Genomic DNA, 25,906 nt, shown 5'->3' on the forward strand with positions numbered 1-25,906 from the left:
CAATATTTCTCTCGAACACTTATATATATTAAATAAAATCAAAATATTGCCTTATCTCTTATTAGTCACAATTATTTCGATTTATCAAAATGTGCAAAATACGGGATATAACAATTTTTACTAAATGCCCTGTAGCTTCTTGTTTATTAGCGTGGCGCGCAACACACCATAAACAAGACGCTGCTAGACACGGCTCGTAGACACTCCTTAGGACTGAACTGCTCTGATACCACTTTTGTCACGAGCCGACTAGGGTCGCGACGGGTACCCGGGGCTAACCACCGAGCACCGCTCGTTCTATTACTCGTCATACTCATTTACGCTCTTTCATCAATTATATTCAAATCATAATCATTAGACAATCATTTTTCATTTGAAAACATAATTGATTTTATATGCATACGCCCTTCGGCTGTCAAAATAATAACATATACACCATAGTAGTATCGTGAGACCATATTACCCATACGTACGTATCTACGAACCTCTACTAGAGTACTAGACATATGGACGGGACAAGACCCCGTCGTGACCAAAATACATATATATATATATATATATACAAAAGTATAAACCCGATTTGCACCTCCGGAATAATGGAGTGCTCCTGAAAGTCTGCTGATAGCTCCTATAGGTCTGCACCGTCTTCCTGTCTATCTGTGGGCATGAACACAGCGTCCAAAAAAAATGGATGTCAGTACGAATATTGTACTGAGTATGTAAGGCATGAATGAAATACACATGATAGAGAATCATAAGTCATGAGGTGAAGGCAAAACTTGCGCGACCTTTAAGGATGAATGCATTTCATACATATACCACATTTACATAATCATTGTACATGAATCATTATAGTGTATACATCATCATGTCATATAATTCATCATCGTAATACCGTATCTGCTCATACACATATAACATTATCCATATTCGGCCACGTAGGGCTCGACAATATCCGTATTCGGCCACGTAGTGGCTCGATAGTATCACATACACAATATCCGTATTCGGCCACAAAGTGGCTCGACAGTATTCGTATTCGGCCACGTAGTGGCTCGATAGTATCCATATTCGGCCACGTAGTGGCTCGACCATATTACATACACCATAACATGGATCGGTATATCTCATCATTATCATTGTCATCACATACATCTCATAAGCGTATCGTACCCTTTCATTAATGCACACATTTATATTTAAACACAATCTATGAGAATCACATCATATTCGTAGCACGAATTGCGTATAAGTATCGTATGATAGTCTTTATAATCCTTTCACCCTAAGCTCATCATTACCATTATCGTTTCTATAGCATATCTCTCACCTTTATCTCATATGAAATCTTTTATGAACATAGACTCGTAATTTTGCGGAACATTGGTCATAAGACGTGCATTAAGGCTTATGGACAATCTATAACAATGTCGGGGTGACATGAGGTCGAGAACCCCCGAGTCCATTATGGAGCATTCATAAGCATTATACCTCACCTTGAAGGAATTAGCATATAAGGTGAGTGTAGTCAATGAACAATATCAATGGATCGTAATATGGATCGTTAACCTTGTAGAACCATGATATTATAGGCCTTAGTTTCTTTAGACTTAGACTCATCATCATCATTACTACATTCGTAACATACCTCTTATTTTATCACATATGGCTATTCGTGAACATAGGCTCTTAGTTTTTCGGAAAATAGGAAAGTCATGGAGAGGTAAGGAAAATACTATCATAGGAATCATATAAGGATCATTAACTTCGTAGGAATATCATATCATGGGATTCATGCCTTAGAAAGAAGGGACTAGCCTTACATACCTTTGTCGTTTACTAGTATGCCTCTTTCTTGTTCTCCTTTAATGCCCACGTTTCTACCTTCAAGAGAAGTCGCATTAACATTAGTTAACGTGTTACTATTTCTAGGGAAAATTGGGCAGCATTTCCTTTGTTTATGCAACTTTTCCCATGTTCTATATCAACTTCCAAACGTTCATAACAACATCCACAATATCGTAGCCACAATCGTCATTTATCTACATTTACCACATTCCACCATTTTCCTCCAATTTCTCCACATTTTTGGGTCTTAGCTCACCATCACATTTTCTCATACATCACGCCTATTTCATGGTCTACACGTCATTTATAACATATTTATACTCCCATCTCATCAACATTCATAATTCAATACAACAATCATTCAACTTTGACACTATTCACATTTTATGACCCATTTACTACACTCTTCTATATTCCAAGTGTTTCAACGTATAAATACTTCAATCATCATGTGAAAGTTATAAAACTTACCTTAGATAGTGTAGGAACAAGTCTTGGGTAGTATTACTCTTTTTGCACTAAAACCCTAATTCATGTCCATTGATATTCCTTGGCTTGGATGAACTCTAATGTGCTTCTTACACTTCATTTAGTGGGTTTGATGAAGTGGAACTTTAGTTTCACTTGGATTCTTGCATATGAAGTGTTGGAAGGCTCTAGAGAACTCTTGAGTCGTGGAGGAGAAATAGGAATGAAAAAAATGAACTTGGGTCTCTTATTTAAAAGCTTGAAATCTGATCCGTCGGGCATTTCTACGCCAATTTTGACGGGCCGTCAAAATTTCTACGGACCGTCAAAATGGTCCGTAAAAATGCCCAGTCAAATATGGGTTTCTGTGATTGTTTTACGCTGGTCTGTGTCAATTTGACGGACCGTATAATTATTTTACGGTTCGTCAAAATTTCTACGGGCCGTCAAATGGTCCGTAGAACTTTTCTGCTCAGACAGTCTGTCGTAGAATGGCCATAACTTTTGATCCCGATATGATGTTGTCACACCCCAACCTTACTAGGGTGTGATGGGCACCCGACCCTTACTTAGGGCCGAGCGAACCCTCAGACTCTTGCTGCACATAAAATCACATCAAACTTTTTAAATCAAATAAGATAAAATACATAGTAATTTTTTTTGAAATATTCTTTCTCGTAGCTTCCAAGCCGAACAAATCTATGATCATACAAAATCCAGTACATAACACAAACCGACATATCGGCAGACGGAGCCGCTTACAGACTGACAACCAATACCCACGACGCTGTCTGCAATGTCTCTAACATAAGTCGAGAAAGCATAACATACAAACTCTGACTCGGCAGCACTCCGGGAGCAAATGGAGCTCGCCATCTACACTGAAACATCTTCTATACTGTCTTCGACTCACCTGGGAGTACCTGTGCGGCATGAAACGCAGCCCCCGAAGAAGAGGGGGTCAGTACGGAAAATGTACTGAGTATGTAAAGCAGAAATATAACGAATATCATCATAGTCTGAACCAGAAGTACAGAGGTATAGCGAGCAGAATCACCATACGGATAGGGGCACAGAATATGGCTGACATAATCGTAATCAGAGTCAGAGGTACAGAAGCGTAACAGACTGAATCATAGTCTGAATCAGACATACGGGGGTGCGGCAGACAGGATCATTATCCGAATCAGACTTCCAGAAGTGTAACAGACAGAGTCATAATCCAGATCAGACATACAGAAGCGTAACAGACAGAATCTTGCATGCAGAGTCATAAGCATATACAGATACAGATATCATATATATCAGATCCCGGAAGACAAATACGGCAATCAGAATGCCAAACTGCTTTACCTTTTTTTTTTAAAAACATTCCCGTCTCATACACATAGAAAATCAAACACACAATTGCCGCGGACAAAAGTCCAGCGGTCACTATCACACATACCGCGGCCAAGTATCCAGCGGTTAACATCCCAAACCCGACATACCGCGGTCAGGGGTCCAGCGGTCAATGTCACAGATACCGCGATCAGGAGTCCAGCGGTCAATATCACAAATGCGGCATACCGCGGTCAAGAATCCAGCGGTCAATATCACAAATGCAGCATACCGCGGTCAAGAATCCAGCGGTCAATGTCGCACACACCGCGGTCAAGAATCCAGCGGTCAATATCACAAATACGGCATACCGCGGTCAAGAATCCAGCGGTCAATATCACATAGTGCGCACAATACTATAACCGGCTCGGGACTTGGCAAAGGAGGTAATAACAGAATGCCAAATTTATTACTTTCCGAACATAAATCACACATTCCAGAATCATGCATCACACAAGATTCATGTATGCCAAAATCGTATATCCGAAAAATACAGAAGGTACTTAACTTATCCAGAATATCAGAATAAGATTTCCAAAAACGTTCCAGATGTCAAAAATATTTTATAAGACTCATAAAGGTAGTTATAACACTTATCACATAGTAAACAGAATAATAACCAAAAGCTACCCGTGAATTCCGGACAGAATTGAGTTAGCTAAAGCCATACAGAAAGTATCAGGATTTGTGGGTCCACCTTGGGCCGAACCGAGGTGGCGTACGTAAATTTAAGGATCATAGGTCATATGGAGTCATCCGTGAGAGTTTTAGGGCATTCCGACTTCATTTGTGAAGGCTGCATACATATAGGTCATTTTGCCGACGAAATATTAAGAGACCAATTCAATCTCATTGTATGAAATGGAGCCAATTTCAATCTCGGATTTCTAGGAATAGGGTCGTGTCTAAGGCTCGCGGCCGAGCCTATTATGTTTAGAACATGCCAAAGAATGAAGGGCAAGACTTTACATACCTTAGTTGCGCATTACGCTCGTCCAGATTCAATTCCCGTTTCGCCCAAAATCTACAATTGGTCATAGTTGCCAAATGTAAGTTTCAAGCTTAAATTCATATTGTCTACCGAAATTTCGGCAGCATTTCCCCTGTAAATTCAACGTCCCCGAGAATTATCTCGGCCCAAAATATCAACAACAACAACCCAACATTACCAACAATCATGATTCCAACTCCAACAATTAATTCAAAATGCATTCTAATATTAGTAGCTCTTTCCTACATAATTTGACAACATTCCCTTTTTCATTCAAATCAACCTCATACGATCAAGCTAGCACCAATGCTCACACATTTAGGTAATAATCCAAACCCACTCAAACAAGACTTAAAAACATTTCATACAATCCACACAATGTTCAAAATAGCCCACTAATATACCATTCCACCCAAAATCTTCCTGTCACGACCCGTCTAGGGGCCGTGACGAGTACCCGATACTTGTACCGAGCACCCCTTGTCTATCATTTTACCTTTACCTCTTAGCAAGCCATGTAAACAGAGCCATTTGTTTTTTGAACATTACCATTAGCGGCGTCATTCTGAACATAGACTAATAAACTTCGTTATCAATTATACATCAACATTAGCATGCCAAAACACCATATATCTAACAGTACTTAACTGACTGTACATAACTGTCTACGAGCCTCTAGACGTAGTACACTTATACATTGAAAGGGCCGGGTGCTGCCGTGCCCGAATGTACATACACAAAATAGTACCGCAGAAGTGAGGCTCCGGAACAACTGGAGCGCTGTCAACATTGCTGGTAAGGCTCCTAAGGATCAAATCCGCCTATCTGCTGACCTGCGCGGCATGAAACGCAGCGTCCACAAGAAGGGACGTCAGTACGAATAGTGTACCGAGTATGTAAGGCATGAAAGATAACAGTAGCAGTAACATAATGTATAATTAATAATGTCATGGAGTCATAGAATATAGAAGATAGAACATATCTCATGTCATATATTATCATCTCGTATCATATCGTATTATATCTTATCTTGTCTTGTCGTAGTATATCACGTCATAGTATATCGTGTCATAGAGTGTCAGGCTATAGTATATCATAACATAGTACCTCATATCGTAGCATGGCATGTTATAGCATGTCGTGTCATAGCATAGCGTGTCATAGCATGTCTTACCATAGCATAGCATATCATAGCGTATCATAGCATAGCATAGCTTGTCATATCATGTCCTGTCGTAGCAGATCATAACATATCTTATCATAGCATGTCTGGTCATGACATGGTAGGTCATATCATAGCGCCGAACAATGCCGGCTCACCCACATAGCGCCGATATACACCGGCTCACCCATATATCCCGCGTCCGGGCACCCCGCGTCCGGGATGATAAGCCAGCTGATCAGGTAGCAATGAAACATGTTTCCCTTCCCATTCCCCCATGTATCCCTTCCCCCCAACCCAGGTTCATATACATAGCTTGCATACATATACATGTCTTATATACATTTACTTATCTTATATACATATATATCTTTTATATACTTATACATATCTTATATACATATACATGTTATATATATATATATATATATATACATGTCTTATATACATAGACATGTTTTCTATATGTATATATCCTATAAGCACACAAGGGAGCCCAAGGAAAAATCATATAGCCATCGGACCGGCGTAAGGCCGGTGATCTCCGATTACATTATGGAATACTCGTGATCGCTCTTGTCTCACCTCGAAGGGATGAATATTTTGAGGTGAGATGGTCAATGGAGAATAGTATTAAAGTAAACGTAGAATGAAATTGTGGGCATCATAGATGACAGTTCATAGACTTTGAAATCTTTAGAAAATAAAGTCATAGCTAGGAAATATAAATAAGATTCAAAAATTAATTTATCATTTTAATATTTACATAAGATACTTAGCTTAGTTATCTTGGTCATAGAGTCGTTTCGGTAGCACGTATCATAGGCATATCCTCTTATCTAACGTCATTGTTATCATTACTGTCATGGAAGGGTCCTCGTTGGAGGAGTCATAGTACTTATCATTTGGTAACGAAATCGGGATCAAAAGTTCCCTTTGGATTCACTTCTAATAAGTCAAACAACACTGTAAGGAAAAATCCGAGAGTAGCGGGCCCACCTCGGGCCGGCTGGGGTGGCGTATGTTATTTACATATATTACGTGTCATGTCATTACTTGTGAGGGTTCTAGGGTAATCGGGTCCCACTCGTGCAAGTTCTAAGGGTTTAAGAGGTCTTTCCATCATTTGCACACTTTCTAGTTCAATTCTATTGAACAAAAAGTGGAAAACTTTAGGTGCGGATTCCGGGGGCTAGGGTTGTCCCCGAGGCTCGTACCCGACTTATTACATCTAAGACATGCCATAGAAAGAAGAGTGAAGCCTTACATACCTCTTTCCGCTCCTTTTGCTATTCCAAATTCACGTTGCAATCTCGTCAAAATCTGCAAATTGGTCATGTTTACCAAAACTCTTATTAGGGTACTTAGAGTTAGAATCTTAAGGAAACATTTGGCTACCGAAACTTCGGCAACACTTCCCCTATAAATACTCCATCCCACCAAGTTCAACTTGGCTAATTTCAATCAACAACAATCTCGGGAATTCAAACCCGGCCAAAATATCAACCACAATTCCAACAACAACAATACTAACAACTTCCATATTCAATCAACTTACTACTTCTTCCAAAAACTTTCTAACTTTAATGAAAACAATAACAACCTCATAATCTATATTCCAACAACATCATACTAACCACATTACCTTCCATGCATGCAAGAACATTACATTCAATTTACACAACTTCTAAAACAAACCTCCACCTACTTCAACTTCACTAAGGTTCCTAGACATTCATTAGCAACATAGAGTCCACAACATAACAACAAACAAAATACTAAATAGAATGGACTCATTCTCTTCCATTTTTTTCACCATAACCACACGGCCAACACCAACATACACACTACAACTTCTCAAAATTCATTCAACTTCCATTTTCCACATATCATTCACAACAATAACAACCAAACACTAATTAAAATAATTGAAGCATGACTCCTACACATATATACATACACACGGCCATGTACTATATTTCTCTCCTTCATGAATTTCATCCATTTTAGTATACTACAACACATATAAACCATATATAACACATAAAACAAGATCAAAACTCACCTTTCTTCTTCAACTTCTCACTTGACTACAACTTGACAACTTGTATGATTTTGAATTTTTCTTGCTCCAACAACAACTCCACCTTGTTAATCACCCTTTACTTGGTAGAAAATGATTTTTGAAGAATTTTTATCAATTTTCTTGTTGGTTTTTGATATTGGCCGAAATGGCCTTCAAGTTTTTCTCCTCCTTTTCTTGTTCTGACTTTCTTGAAAATTCTAGAGAGTTTGATGAAAAAGATGACTTGGTCATCTCTTTATTTACTCATTAACCTTGATGTGGGATTAATCCCACACCAAATGGACGGCCAAACAAGGCCCAAACCTTAGCCCACTTATTTTGTTTTGATTTTTTTGGGCCAACTCGGTTTGGTCCCGAGTTGGGCCTAGCCCACGGACCTTTCGACCTTAAAACGTCCATATCTCCTTGTACCGACGTCACCTGGGGACCTACGACCTATGGTTGGAAAGCTATTTCAATTATCTACAACTTCTATTTCTTGGTACTTTTCCAAATTCCAAACTTATAATACCGTTTTTGCCCCTTGAAGTCAGATCACCCGAAAACGTTTTCTTAAAAATATTCGTTTGGAGGACTTCCACTTTGATTTGGCCCAAGGGTCCTTCTTGAGTTGTGTTTAACTTCTCATATGTGATTCATATGAATTTTCAGATGTCCCAAAAAAAATCTCGATGTGTGGGTCCCACCTCAACAATTAATCTGACGTTCAAAAATACGGGATATAACATTCTCCCCCCCCCCCCCCCTTTAGAACATTCGTCCTCGAATGTTAAACTGGCCTCATAGTGTATCATAATACTTCGGGAGGTCTCCTTCGTAGACATCTCACATGTCGCTTAGGTCGCTTGTATGTCGTAAGTCCATTGAGTAAGCTCCGAACGTTGGCCCCACGTTAATAAGTCCCCTTTCTGTCACGCTTTCTCCTCTTCCGTTAGTCTTGTCCGTCTCAGCCTACATGACTCTTATAGGGTTTGTAACCACTCCACAAACTCTAATTTACATTGGACTACCTAGCTTCACATTCGTCTCTTGTTCCCACATTTGTGAAAATTTCAGCATATTTCCCAGGGGGTCACCCATCATGAAATTGCTCCCACCTGAGCACGCTTAACCTTGAAACTCTGGTGCATTTTAATACGCGAACGCTGGTGTAATTTTTCCGACTGTCCCGTACGGTCTTTGTCACATTATTTAAAGTAAGTCGGGGTTCTAACAACTCCCAAAACGTCCTCACGGCGTGTCCCGCTCCTATCTTCACTTTTCTAACCATACAACTACCATATTGCCTCTGCTTAAATCTTCGCTATTTACTCCTATCCATACATATAACTATCTTTTACCGGGGTTTCTAAACTCACACTGGTGGCGGGGAGATCTCAGTCGCCATTACTTATAGCCGCTAAACCTTTGACCCCTTTTTGAATTTCTACCTGCCGTTGTTAATCAGTATTCCTGCAGAGATTACGTATACATAGAAAGTTTTAAAGAAAATCTCATATACCTGTAGCCGATCAATCTCGAGCCTGGCCCGGGGAGCTACCATGCGAAGTATATTCTTCATTCTCGTCTGTCTGCTCATCGCTCGCCCGACCCTCGTCATTTCTCGCGTCCGAGTCCGAAGAGAATAGCGGTGATTCCTGGTTCTCTGATGGCCAGAACAAGGGACAGGAGAAATCCCTAGCACTCTCCGAGGTGGCCGGACTGACACGGTCCTCCATCACGGGGGTAACTGGCGTACCCCCGGAAGCCTCCTCGTCCGTCGTCCCAGAAGAGTGCTCTGACGGATCTGTGCCATGACTATCCTTCTCCCTGGAGGTAAGAAGCTCTGGGGGAGTCATCGTCGAATCCTCTGAGGGATCTCTATCATAGCCACTGTCTGTGGAATCCCCTGCTCTAGGGGTCAGAATCTCTGGAGGAATTGTCGCTGGATCCTCCGACGGGTCCGCATCATAGCTGTCCTCCGCGGGATCCTCCGCTCTGGGGGTCAGAAAATCTGGAGGAGTTGTGGCTGGGTCCTCTGACGGATCTGACTCAATCGAATAGCCGAGGCTCCCCCTACTCGGCTCTGGAGATACTCTAGGGGCCTTACTGGTGCCCCCATCATCTGAAGCTGATCTCTTCATCGACAGTACTGAAACCATAGCATAGGATTAGGAAGGGAACATAGATACCTAATAGCATAGCTCTATCGCACGATCTTAGGACACAAAGATAGTCATATTTCCTAAATGCCCTGTAGCCTCCTGTTTATAAGTGTGGCGCGCTACACACCCATAAACAAGTGTCTACTGCACACGGCTCGTAGACAAACTCCTAGGACCGAACTGCTCTGATACCACTTCTGTCACGACCCGTCTAGGGGCCGTGACGAGTACCCGATACTTGTACCGAGCACCCCTTGTCTATCGTTTTACCTTTACCTCTTAGCAAGCCATGTAAACAGAGCCATTTTTTTTTTGAACATTAACATTAGCGGCGTCATTCTGAACATAGACTAATAAACTTCGTTATCAATTATACATCAACATTAGCATGCCAAAACACCATATATCTAACTGTACTTAACTGACTGTACATAACTGTCTACGAGCCTCTAGAGGTAGTACACTTATACATAGAAAGGGCCGGGTGCTGCCGTGCCCGAATGTACATACACAAAATAGTACCGCAGAAGTGAGGCTCCGGAACAACTAGAGCGCTGTCAACGCTGCTGGTAAGGCTCCTAAGGATCAAATCCGCCTATCTGCTGACCTGCGCGGCATGAAACGCAGCGTCCACAAGAAGGGACGTCAGTACGAATAGTGTACCGAGTATGTAAGGCATGAAAGATAACACTAGCAGTAACATAATGTACAATTAATAATGTCATGGAGTCATAGAATATAGAATATAGAAGATAGAACATATCTCATGTCATATATTATCATCTCGTATCATATCGTATTATATCTTATCTTGTCTTATCGTAGTATATCACGTCATAGTATATCGTGTCATAGAGTGTCAGGCTATAGTATATCATAACATAGTACCTCATATCGTAGCATGGCATGTTATAGCATGTCGTGTCATAGCATAGCGTGTCATAGCATGTCTTACCATAGCATAGCATATCATAGCGTATCATAGCATAGCATAGCTTGTCATATCATGTCCTGTCGTAGCAGATCATAGCATATCTTATCATAGCATGTCTGGTCATGACATGGTAGGTCATATCATAGCGCCGAACAATGCCGGCTCACCCACATAGCGCCGATATACACCGGCTCACCCATATATCCCGCGTCCGGGCACCCCGCGTCCGGGATGATAAGCCAGCTGATCAGGTAGCAATGAAACATGTTTCCCTTCCCATTCCCCCATGTATCCCTTCCCCCCAACCCAGGTTCATATACATAGCTTGCATACATATACATGTCTTATATACATTTACTTATCTTATATACATATATATCTTTTATATACTTATACATATCTTATATACATATACATGTTATATATATATACATGTCTTATATACATAGACATGTTTTCTATATGTATATATCCTATAAGCACACAAGGGAGCCCAAGGAAAAATCATATAGCCATCGGAGCGGCGTAAGGCTGGTGATCTCCGATTACATTATGGAATACTCGTGATCGCTCTTGTCTCACCTCGAAGGGACGAATATTTTGAGGTGAGATGGTCAATGGAGAATAGTATTAAAGTAAACGTAGAATGAAATTGTGGGCATCATAGATGACAGTTCATAGACTTTGAAATCTTTAGAAAATAAAGTCATAGCTAGGAAACATAAATAAGATTCAAAAATTAATTTATCATTTTCATATTTACATAAGATACTTAGCTTAGTTTTCTTGGTCATAGAGTCGTTTCGGTAGCACGTATCATAGGCATATCCTCTTATCTAACGTCATTGTTATCATTACCGTCATGGAAGGGTCCTCGTTGGAGGAGTCATAGTACTTATCATTTGGTAACGAAATCGGGATCAAAAGTTCCCTTTGGATTCACTTCTAATAAGTCAAGCAACACTGTAAGGAACAATCCGAGAGTAGCGGGCCCACCTCGGGCCGGATGGGGTGGCGTATGTTATTTACATATATTACGTGTCATGTCATTACTTGTGAGGGTTCTAGGGTAATCGGGTCCCACTCGTGCAAGTTCTAAGGGTTTAAGAGGTCTTTCCATCATTTGCACACTTTCTAGTTCAATTCTATTGAACAAAAAGTGGAAAACTTTAGGTGCGGATTCCGGGGGCTAGGGTTGTCCCCGAGGCTCGTACCCGACTTATTACATCTAAGACATGCCATAGAAAGAAGAGTGAAGCCTTACATACCTCTTTCCGCTCCTTTTGCTATTCCAAATTCACGTCGCAATCTCGTCAAAATCTGCAAATCGGTCATGTTTACCAAAACTCTTATTAGGGTACTTAGAGTTAGAATCTTAAGGAAACATTTGGCTACCGAAACTTCGGCAGCACTTCCCCTATAAATACTCCATCCCACCAAGTTCAACTTGGCTAATTTCAATCAACAACAATCCCGGGAATTCAAACCCGGCCAAAATATCAACCACAATTCCAACAACAACAATACTAACAACTTCCATATTCAATCAACTTACTACTTCTTCCAAAAACTTTCTAACTTTAATGAAAACAATAACAACCTCATAATCTATATTCCAACAACATCATACTAACCACATTACCTTCCATGCATGCAAGAACATTACATTCAATTTACACAACTTCTAAAACAAACCTCCACCTACTTCAACTTCACTAAGGTTCCTAGACATTCATTAGCAACATAGAGTCCACAACATAACAACAAACAAAATACTAAATAAAATGGACTCATTCTCTTCCATTTTTTTCACCATAACCACACGACCAACACCAACATACACACTACAACTTCTCAAAATTCATTCAACTTCCATTTTCCACATATCATTCACAACAATAACAACCAAACACTAATTAAAATAATTGAAGCATGACTCCTACACATATATACATACACACGGCCATGTACTATATTTCTCTCCTTCATGAATTTCATCCATTTTAGCATACTACAACACATATAAACCATATATAACACATAAAGCAAGATCAAAACTCACCTTTCTTCTTCAACTTCTCACTTGACTACAACTTGACAACTTGTATGATTTTGAATTTTTCTTGCTCCAACAACAACTCCACCTTGTTAATCACCCTTTACTTGGTAGAAAATGATTTTTGAAGAATTTTTATCAATTTTCTTGTTGGTTTTTGATATTGGCCGAAATGGCCTTCAAGTTTTTCTCCTCCTTTTCTTGTTCTGACTTTCTTGAAAATTCTAGAGAGTTTGATGAAAAAGATGACTTGGTCATCTCTTTATTTACTCATTAACCTTGATGTGGGATTAATCCCACACCAAATGGACGGCCAAACAAGGCCCAAACCTTAGCCCACTTATTTTGTTTTGATTTTTTTGGGCCAACTCGGTTTGGTCCCGAGTTGGGCCTAGCCCACGGACCTTTCGACCTTAAAACGTCCATATCTCCTTGTACCGACGTCACCTGGGGACCTACGACCTATGGTTGGAAAGCTAATTCAATTATCTACAACTTCTATTTCTTGGTACTTTTCCAAATTCCAAACTTATAATACCGTTTTTGCCCCTTGATGTCAGATCACCCGAAAACGTTTTCTTAAAAATATTCGTTTGGAGGACTTCCACTTTGATTTGGCCCAAGGGTCCTTCTTGAGTTGTGTTTAACTTCTCATATGTGATTCATATGAATTTTCAGATGTCCCAAAAAAAATCTCGATGTGTGGGTCCCACCTCAGCAATTAATCTGATGTTAAAAAATACGGGATATAACACTTCCCAACTCCATAAGAATAACAATAACAATACCAACATCAATAAAATCATTTCCCATATCAAATTATTCCATAAAATATCCCACATTGTGTTTGTTCCATACTTCCACCAACGGACTTAATTTTCACAATTTACAGCACCTTTTCCATAAATAAACCAATATTAACGTTAATGGCAAGAGATTCATACCTTTATCTTGATAATAATACTATATCTTCACTCCTTCACCTTGAATCCAAGCCAATTCCGCCGCAAGACAATACTACAATCACCACCACACGTTGCTTGGACCTCGATTAATACTTCGTAGCTTTAATTTAACTCAAAATCCTCACTTTTGGTGATATGAGAACCCTTTTTCCTTTGCTGAAATTTCTGGAAGGTTTTGGAGTTTTTGATGCTGAAAAATGGGATTTTAATCCCTTTTATAAGTGGCCAAAGTCGGCATCACTGTAGCCACAGTACTGTAGCGGTCTGTAGCAGTGCTGTTTCTGCGTGACAGTTCAGTTTGTAACGTCTATAATTCTCTACTCCGACGTCCTATCGATGAGCGGTTTGTTGCATTACAAACTAGACTCGACGAACTTCATTTTAGGCTTTTGAAACACCTTAAAAATCCACATATACTATGAGATATACGCCTCCAAAGTTGACTAAAAATTCGCCCAGCATTTCTTAAATTTTCGTTGAACTAATTTTCTTCAATTTGCTCGATCTCGAAATATTCCGAAACTCTCCATACATGATATTTATCACTTATTATACTAATAATGGCCATCTTCTCGTGTTTCAAAATACTCTTTCCCGATTACGACTTACGAGATCATAATTCACCCTTTTTCTTCGTTGTTACGTACTTTCCATGGCTTGTGCCTTCCAAAACATCATGGGACGTCTCTGACACTCCATTACTACGGTGAGGTACGTGTCATGATCATGCTCTGAAAATACGGGGTGTAACAGATGTGATGTCCCACGACCTATGGTTGGAAAGCTCTTTCAATTATCTACAACTTTCATTCTTGGTGTTCTTCCAAATTCCAAACCTATAATAGTGTTTTGGCCCCTCCAAATCAGATCATCCGAAAATGTTTCCTTAAATCACCCTTTTGGATGGCTTATGCCCATATTTGGCTTATGGGTCCTTCTTAGGACTTGCTCAACGTTCCATGTACTACTCATATATCTCTTCATATGTCTTTTATCAAACCCTGATGTGTGGGCCCCACTTAGCATACAACAACGAGGGCTTTTCGGTAAGTGACATATGAACCAATTCAACTCATATGGTCTCCAAATGTCATATGTATGCCATTATTACACTCTTATAATATAACCTTTCTCCTTAATCCTCGCATAACTTGCTCTTCCTCAGGGCCATACTAAGCTAGCTACGACCTAGGTAGCACGAAATTTTCCAAGGTGTAACATGGATAACTCCCAAGACTCATACCAATTAACAGCTACACCCCGCAACCGATACGAAGCCAACTCAACAGACTCAGTCTCAGAAGCCTGGATTATCCTCACTGTACGCTGCATCTGCCGAATAAACTCCTGCGGATCATCCTCGAGCTTTGACCCGAAAAAACACTGGAGGATTATCCGCATGGTCAACTCCTAGTCCGTGCCTGCGAGCCTGCCCTGCCACTAATTTGGTGAGCAGCTGAACTGCATCTCTCATGGCCCTATCCTCCGCCCCTGGCTGAGGAGCTGGAGGCTCAGGTACTGGGGCCTCGGGAGCTGGCGGTGGAGCTGCCCCCTGAACTGGAGCTGCTGCTCCTCTAAGTTCCTCTGGAGTTGGCGGTGTAGCAGAACTCGCCGACTGGAGTATAATCTCGGGCATAGACTGGGCACGGGCCCTAGTAACTCTACGGGTCTGACTAGTATCTCCTGCTACCGATTTGCCCTTCTGGGCAGCTGTCGCTTTCTTTGGAGGCATAGCTGTAAACACAATAATCTGTTAGGAAAGGATTACCCAGATAATATAGCTCTATCACACAACCTAGAGTAAGAAGGAAAGGTAACATCCTAAATGTCCTGTAGCTTTCTGTTTATAAATGTGGTGCACAACACACCGATAAACAAGACTCTACTAGACACGGTCTGTAGACATTCCGAGGATGAACTGCTCTGATACCACTTTTGTCAGGACCCAACCCCATGGGCCATGACTAGTGCCCGAGCTGGACACTCGTATACGAACCTGCTAGATATAGACAGACTGAAACTAAGGACAGTATGGAAACCTAAAAAAAAAAAAAACCAAACATTCATAACGCCATATATCATAAACCTATCTCCTGAGGAGTCACAACTAACCAACACATAACATAATACGCAATTCGACAAGGCTGCCACTATATACGGAAATACCCAAAACGAACCATATCGACATAGTTGAACAAAACCTATATACAACCCACACATGTCTACAGACCTCTAAGAGTATAAAGTGAAATATAATGGGACAGGGCCCCACCGTACCCCTGGATATGCAGAAGTCTATATCAAAAGATCTGTACCAAAATAGTTTAGGCTCCGAAACAATAGAGCTCTCCAAAACAGTTGAGCAGAAGTCCTAAGCCGGAGGATCACAAAACCGAGTGTCTGTACCTGCGGGCATGAAACACAGCCCCCCGAAGAAAGGGGTTAGTACGAGATATGTATTGAGTATATAAAGCATGAAATACAATAAAGAAAATCATAACTGAATAGAAGATTACAGGAAGCAAGTATGATAATCAAAGATACCAATGCACCTGTGCCTGACGAGATGAGAATCATGCATGTCTATATCATATACCATATCCGGCCCACTATGGGACTCGGTGAATAAAGTCATCACATACCATACCGACCCATCATGGGATTCGGTGCCATAATCATATCATCATATATATATATATACATACGTACCCGGCCCTCTAGTGAGGGACTCGGTGAACAATGCAGTGAAACTGCGCACGAAAACATACCCGGCCCGGGACTCGGTGAAAGATATATTAACGGCATGCACGAGCAGAGTAGTGAGCAACCATATGCAAACTAAATCATCATCTGAGACTCAATAGTATAAGTAGAATGAACTAATACTTGAGTATGAAAGACAACAGTCATGTCAAGTACCCCTTGAATGTCACTATGGATTATATCAAATAGAACTTCAAGAATCATAGACATGTATCAAGACAATGTGAAATAGGTTCTGGATATCAAGAACATTAGCCATCTTAGTGTCTCTAAGAATAGGAGTTTCTTTGGAGCTTATACGTTCGTCGTCTGTTTGTCTCACATAGATCATGCCAAAAAGAAAGAAGGGTTAGCTTTACATACCTTACGTCGTCCAAGGAACTTAACTTAATCATGAACTTTCCACAATTAGTATGCCAAACCTATAACCATAGGAATACGTACACAACTTTAGAGGGCTTTCGTATATCGTGTGCATCAATGATAATTTGGTTCGAAAATGAAACGGACAGCATTTCCCCTAATATTTAACAACCTCCACCCAATCAACAAAACCAACAACAACGACAACAACCCAATAACCTCTCTTAATCCTTTTTCAACTCAAATCATCAACATCTAAGATTATACACGGAACACACCAACATACGCTTCATATACAATACTTTATACACTTCTTTCTTCCAAATTTATGAGCCATGTCAACAATAACACGACAACCACATCAATTACTCATACACAAGAAAACTATCTTAATATCACAACAAGTTCTAAAACAGCCCATAATATAAATACAAGTTCTAGCATGATTTAAACTTTCCTTTCACAAATTCCACATCCATCAAATTGTACAAAGACCACACCATCTCTAGAACCTTTAGGAGGGAATAAACCTTACAATAACATACCCCAAGCAGCCCATCAATTACAACTACACAAATACATAATTATAACCACACTTTTAATCCTTCAACTCAACAAGAAGAGCCCCTAACCACATGAACATCTAATCCAATTCATATCTCAACAATCTCATATAACAACTACAACTTTAAATATCAAGATTCCTTCACTTTTAACACATAATCCATAACAATAATAACAACAACAACAATCAAACCCAATCTAATTGGAACAACTCCGATTCTTCCCATTTACAACGCCAACAATAATCATGCAATTTTCTGACTTCCAATTCCACTTAATAAGAGTTAGTCTCTCAATTACAACATCATCTACTCCAATTACATTACAAGAAAAGACATCTTACCTCAAACAAGTTAGAACAGATCCTACAATCAATTGCACCACTTCTTCTCCTTCAATTTAAATTCCAACCTTGCTGCTCCTTTAAATGCTTAGAACACCTCTAGGGAATTTAATTTTTTCATCCTTCAAAACCTTGAGTTCTGGCCGTGAGCTACAAGAGCAGCCATGGTTTTCTCTCCAAGTGATTTTTGTGAAGATGAATTATGTTTAATGAGTCATCAACTAAGTTTATATATGCAGCCTACCACATTGACATGTGTCCCACTCAACCAAGCACCAATCCTAAACAACCATGTTGTGGTGGGGCCCACTTAGTGGTCTAATTAAGTTAATTAATCATAAATCCCCACTTAATAATATAATCATGGTTGATTAATCCCTAATCTCCACTAATATCTCCACACTAAATAATCTGGTCATGGTTAATTAATTTCCCACTTCACTACTAATCGTCATTAATTAGTAAACCGTACAATAATAAAATTGGGATTAAAAATCCTTGTCTCATATCTCAAAATTAATCTTGTCCTTGAACTTATGTCGATTAACTTACGAATAATCCAACGTACAAAAATACGGGATATAACATAACTCTCACTTTTTGTTTTAAAGTCTATATCTGTCACATCTTACGATTCATCGTTTCAATCTCCACACTTGTATTTTCCTTACTTGCTTCCCCTCTTAAGGGTCTTACTTATATTCTCAAATCTGTTACCTCACTTCCAATCTCGAATTCATATATCCCTTTCCTTAATTCCCTTATACTGCATCATATTCATGTCATTTCCCATAATTTATAGCTAAGGTAATTCATATGTGAAGTCTTAACATACTCATCTTGCAGTTTTGCAATTAAGTAATACAACCAACATAGCAATCCGAACAAGGATGTATTTTAGTTAGCTCAAACGTTAGTTGTGAGTCAATGTCTACATCCGCTCCAATTAACAACTTCTATCCCATAAGGATACTTGAAATAGTAGTATGTCTAGCTATCCGTACCATCCATGTAATGTTACTTATCCCATTCTCCGATACTCAGAGTTCACTTATAGCATCATCCTTCCCTTTTCTTCCTATCTCAAGTTATTCTTCTCTTTCCCGTAATCAACTTATAGTGACCGTAAATGCATTTTCCCTTAAACCTGCCATCTTTATTTTCAAGGATCTAAGTCTCATGCGCAACTAATACCCCTTATGCCTCATACTCTTTTTGCTTGTGTTGCACTCAATATTGATTTCAAAACCAATCATAATCATATCGTATTTGTCGTTGATGATAGCCTTGCTGATACAAGAACGGAAACGAAAACAATAATAAAACGCAAGAAATAATATAGATAATTTGACACAACTTAAGACCTAATTTAGCAACCAAAGTTATAAAAAACTAAGACCTCTAAATTAAGAACAAAAGAAATACCAAATTCCTAGGATGACCAAGACGGATTTGGAATTCCCTAATAACCAATCCTCTCAACAATTACTCAATCAAAGGCTTCACATGCTCTCAACTCTCAAGAGTTTTACAATAGCAAATATCAATATTTAAAATAGTCTAAGTCTTCTAAATGGAAGAAACTACTATTTATACTAAAGCTCAAAAGAAGACAACTACATTATTACAGTTCTACCCTTAATGAAGTAAGAGCCTTGTTTGGGTGTCTTCTTTTGGCAAGAGAACTTGAAATTGCAAATCTTCAAGTAATGGACACATTGCAAGCATGGCCATCTTCAATGCTCTTCTCCAAACAATCGTCCATGCTATCATGAACACTTGGAATCCCCGGGAAGGCTCTAGAATGTATTCAAGTATGGCCCTCCTCGTGAACAATGCTTGCATAGCTTGAAGTTCCCTCGCTTGGCTTCTTATAAAAGGCCTTGATGCCACTCGGATTGTATCATTCTCCCCTTCTTCAAGAGAATTTGTCCTCAAATTTAAGGGATCATCATCTTGCACAACCATAGGATAGATATCACACACATTGAAGGTGTTGTGAACTTGGTATTCGAGTGGAAGATCAATTTTGTATGCATTATCATTGAGGCGTTGAAGTACTTCAAATGGACCATCTCCTCTAGGCATCAACTTGTTTTTTTTTTTTTTTTTGGGAAACCTCTCTTTCCGGAAACGTACCCAAACCTAATCACCCAGTTCAAGCACAACTCTTTTGCAGCCCTTGTTTGCTCTCTTGGCCGTTTCTTGGTTCTTCTTCTCAAGGTGAAGCCTTACCTTCTCATGCAATTTTATCATGGCCTCGGCTCATTTATTGCCATCTAAACTCAACACAACATCTTGAGACAAAGGGGTTAGATTTAAAGGGGTTAGGGGTTAAAACCATTAACCACTTCAAAAGGTGACATGCCAATAGTGCTATGAATGACTCTATTGTAAGAAAATTCAACCAAAGCCAATTGATCTTCCCAAGATGCGAGTTTCCCTTTAACCGTGGCCCTAAGTACAGAGCCCAAGGTCCTATTGACAACTTCGGTTTGGCCATCGGTTTGTGGGTGACAAGAGGTAGAAAACAACAATTTAGTACCAAGTCGTCCCCATAATTCTTTCCAAAAGTGGCTAAGGAATTTGGGATCCCTATCGCTCACTATGGTTTTGGGAATACCATGCAACTTTACCACATGTTCAACAAACAAAGATGCAACATGAGGAGAAACATCAACTTTATGACAAGCAAAGAAATGAGCCATTTTAGAAAATCGATCAACCACAACAAAGATGCTATCTTTACCCCTTTTGGTTCTAGGCAAACCCAACACAAAATCAATCGAAATATCAACCCAAGGCTGTTGAGGGGTGGGGAGAGAGGTATACAAACCATAGGGAAGGAGTCTAGACTTGGCGCCACGACACTCAATGCATTGCCCACAAATCTTAGCTACATCCCTCTGCATATGAGGCTAATAAAATTGCTCCTTGAGAATCCCCAAAGTCTTATCAATCCCAAAATGTCCCATCATTCCCCCATTGTGTGCCTCCCTCACAAATAATTCCCTCCAAGAGCTCATGGGCACACACAAATGCTTGTTTTTGAACAAGAAACCATCAAACCTAGAATAGGGAGTAGAAGACCTATCCCTAATCCACCTTTCCCTTTTACACTCTTCGCAATCCAGAATGATTTTGGCAAAGACAGGATTCTCGGGATACAATGTCTTCAAGCTTTCAAAACCCATCAATTCGGACGACAAGGTATTAATCAAAACATGTTTCCTTGATAGGGCATCCGCCACTACATTCTCCATTCCCTTTTTGTATTGGATTACATAAGGGAAGGTTTCAAGGAATTCAACCCATTTAGCATGCCTTTTGTTCAACTTTCCTTAGGCCTTAAGATGTTTTAAGGACTCATGGTCGGTCCTAATCACAAACTCTTTAGGCCACAAGTAGTGTTGCCAATTACCCAAATCTCTAATCAAACCATACAATTCAAGATCATAGGTGGAGTAATTCAACGTCGCACCCTTAAGCTTTTCCCTAAAATAGGCAATGGGTTTTTGGTCTTGCATCAAAACGGCACCAATACCTACTTTACTAGCATCACATTCAATTTCAAAGATTTTGTCAAAATCGGGTAATTGAAACAACGGTGTGGAGCTAAGCATTTGTTTTAGAGTTTCAAAAGCCTTTGCTTGCTGCACACCCCAAGAAAAAGGTTTATCCTTTCGGATTACCTCAATCAAAGGAGCGGATATGGTACTAAATCCCTTAACAAACTGCCTATAAAAACTAGCCAATCCACGAAAACTTCTAATATCACCAATGGATTTAGGAGTCGGCCAATTCTTAATAGCGTCTATTTTTGATTCATCAACCTCAACTCCCCTTGAATTCACAACAAAATGTAAGAAAACAACTTCATTAACACAAAAAGAGCATTTAGCAACATATTAGCATAAAGTTGTTCTTGTCTAAGCACTTCAAACACACATTTCAAGTGAACAACATGCGCATCCATGGTTTTACTATACACCAAAATATCATCAAAGTAAACAACCACGAATTTTCCAATAAAAGGTTTCATCACATGATTCATCAAACACATGAAAGTACTAGGAGCGTTAGTGAGACCAAAACGCATCACCAACCATTCATATAGACCAAACTTGGTCTTGAATGCGGTTTTCCACTCATCTCCGGGTTTCATCCGAATTTGATGATACCCACTCCTAAGATCTATCTTAGATAATATGCATGAACCATTCAACTCATCAAGCATGTCATTAAGACGAGGTATGGGATGGCGATACTTTACCGTTATCTTATTGATGGCTCGGCAATCAACACACATGCGCCACGATCCATCTTTCTTTGGCACTAAGATCACGAGCACTGCACATGGACTCATACTTTCTCGCACAACTCCCTTTTAGCTCATCATCTTCCCTTTGAAGCTCCTTAGTATTATTCGGGTTGGCTCTATAAATCGGTTTGTTTAGCAATTGAGACCCCGGGACATAGTCAATTTGGTGTTCAATTCCCCTCAAGGGTGGTAATCCTTGTGGGAGTTCCGTTGGGAACACATCATCAAAATCCTGCAAAAGAGAAGAAATGGAACTTGGAAAAGAAGGGGTTAGTTCATTAGTGTGCAATGCATAGTCCCTATGCATGAGGAGAATCACCGATTGACGCTCCTCCAATTCCTCCCTAATATCCCCAAAGTTTGCCAAGAGGGACACCTTGGCCTTTCCCCTTGACTCTCTTCACCTTGCACTTCCTTCTTGAGAACCACTCTCTTTAATATTCCCTTGTACCACCACGTTCGATTGCAAGGCTCCCTTGCCCTTCTCTTTCAACTCTCTCATTTTGTGATAGACCTCACCAACTTGAAGAGGAGACATTGGGCACATCACATGCTTGACCTCATTGTGGACAAGTGTATATCGATTGGTTCTACCATCATGCTTGATTGACCTATCATATTGCCAAGATCGCCCAAGTAGAAGGTGACAAGCTTGCATGGGAACTACATCACATAGGATCTTATCTTGATACTTCCCAACTTTGAATTTGATAATAGCTTGTCGGGTCACCTTCAATTCACCACATTCATTGAGCCATTAAAGTTTATAAAGGTGTTCATGACGGGTGGTGGAGAGTATCAAAAAATCAACTAGAGTCGTACTTGCAACATTCGTACAACTCCCACTATCAATGATCATGATACACACATTTTGATTGATGATACACTTGGAATGAAAAGGTTTCTCCCGCTGATTAGGATCATCCATGGCTTTGCTTATCTTTGTCCGCCCGACAACATAGTTTGGAATAGTGACCTCCCCTTCTTGAGGATTAGCCATACATGTCATAATTCTCCTAGATAAGTAAAGTGGGACAATGTCCTCATCATCACTCTCCATATCCCCTTCATCACTACAATGTCCTCGTCATCTCCTTCCTCACATTCTTCCTCATCCTCACTACAAGTGTCTCTCAAAATAAACGCTCTACGATTAGGGCATTCACTTGCTCTATGACCGAAGCCATGACATTTAAAACATTGAATAGGAGTTTTCATACCTCCTTCTTTTAGAGCAAACTTCGGAGGTTGTTTGTTAACTTTCTTTACAAAGGGTTTCTTGGCTTCTTGTATGGGGCCCTTATTCTTTTGTCAATTGGTGAAGGAAGCTTCTCGTTCTTTATTATTGTTCCGTGAATTCATATAGCCCCTTGACTTATTGATTCTATCTTCCTTGAGACCCTCCTCTATTTTAATAGCCGCTTGAAGGGTTTGTTTAATGCTCCCATAGTTGTGGAGTCTCATTTGGGAGGCAATGTCATTATTTAACCCGGCTCAGAACCGAGTCATAGCATTCAACTCATCCTCTTCAAAGTCAATTCTCATCTTTACGAGTTGGAACTCATCATAGTATTCTTTCACACTCTTTTTATTTTGCCGCAAGGTATACACCTTCTTGAGTTGTTCTTGCTTGTAGCATTCGGTGGAATACCGTTATTTTATTGATGGCTCGGCAATCAACACACATGCACCATGATCCATCTTTATTTGGCACCAAGCTCACGGGCACGGCACAAGGACTCATACTTTCTCGCACAACTCCCTTTTCAAGGAGCTCATCCACATGCCTTTGAAGCTGCTTAGTGTCATCTAGGTCGGCTCTATAAGCCGGTTTGTTTGGCAATCGAGACCCCGGGATAAAGTCAATTTGGTGTTCCATTCCCCTCAAGGGCGGTAACCCTTTTGGGAGTTCCGTTGGGAACACATCATCAAATTCATGCAAAATAGAAGAAATAGAACTAGGAAAAGAAGGGGTTAGTTCATTAGTGTGCAATGCATAGTCCCTATGCATGAGGAGAATAACCAGTTGATGCTCCCCCAATTCCTCCCTAATTTCCCCACAATTTGTCAAAAGAGACACCTTGGCTTTTCCTCTAAGCTCTCCTTTCTTTCCACTCACCCCTTGAGAACTACTCTCCTCTACTCCCTCTTCCCCCATATTTTTCTTTTGTAATGCACTATGACCCTTCTCTTTCAACTCCCTCATTTTGTTATAGATCTCACCCACTTGGGAGGGGGTCATGGGATTCAAGACATGTTTGACACCATTGTGTAGAAGGGTGTATTGGTTAGTTCTCCCATTATGGTTGACAGACCTATCATATTACAATGGTCGGCCAAGTAGAAGATGACACACTTGCATGGGAACAACATCACATAACACCTTATTGTGATACTTCCCAATCGTGAATTTGATGATAGCTTTCCGAGTCCCCTTCAATTCACCACATTCATTGAGCCATTGAAGTTTGTAAGGGTTTTCATGGCGAGTGGTGGGAAGTTTCAAGAAATCAACAAGGGTGGTACTAGCAACATTGGCACAACTCCCACTATCAATGATCATGATGCTAGTGTTTTGGTTAATGATGCACTTGGAATGAAAGAGATTTTCCCATTGACTTGGTTCATCCATTGCTTTTCTTATCATGGTCCTTCGCACCACATAGATCGGTACAATAGGCTCATCATCACCCTCAACACCATCCCCTTCACTATCATGTTATTTATTCTCATGATCGCCCTCGTCATCTCCTTCCTCACATTCTTCCTCATTCTCACTACAAGTGTCTCTCAAAATAAACGCTCTACGATTAGGGCATTCACTTGCTCTATGACCGAGCCATGACCCTTAAAACATCGAATATGAGTTTTCGTACCTCCTTCTTTTGGGGAAAACTTCAGAGGTTCTTGTCAACTTGCTTCTCAACATGTGTATTCTTCACAAATAGTTTCTTGGCTTCTTGCATGGGGCCCTTATTCTTTTTCCAATTGGAGGAGGAAGCTCCTCGTTCTTTATTATTGTTCCATGAACTCACATAGCCCCTTGACTTATTGATTTTGGCTTCCTTGAGACCCTCCTCTATTTCAATAGCCGCTTGAAGGGTCTCTTCAATGCTCCCATAGTTGTGGAGTCTCATTTGTGAGACAATCTCACCATTTAACCTGGCTCGGAACCGAGTCATAGCATTTAACTCATTCTCGTCAAAGTCGATTCTCATCTTGACAATTTGGAACTCATCATAGTATTTTGCCACACTCTTTTTGTTTTGCCTTAAGGTATACACCTTCTTGAGTTATTCTTGTTTGTAGCGTTCGGTGACATAACCTGATGGTCACGACCTTGGTACCCTTCACGAGCTTGGTACCCTCTTTGCCTACCCATGTGAGGGTTAGGACCATTCCTTTCGCCCCTCACGAGCTTGGTACCCTCTTTGCCTACCCATGTGAGGGTTAGGACCATGCCTTCCACCCCTCCCTCGATAACCTCCTTGTGCTTTCCCTCGTTACCTCCAACCTTG

This window comes from Lycium barbarum, chromosome 1 (assembly GCF_019175385.1).
Source record: "Lycium barbarum isolate Lr01 chromosome 1, ASM1917538v2, whole genome shotgun sequence".
Lineage (NCBI taxonomy): Eukaryota > Viridiplantae > Streptophyta > Magnoliopsida > Solanales > Solanaceae > Lycium > Lycium barbarum.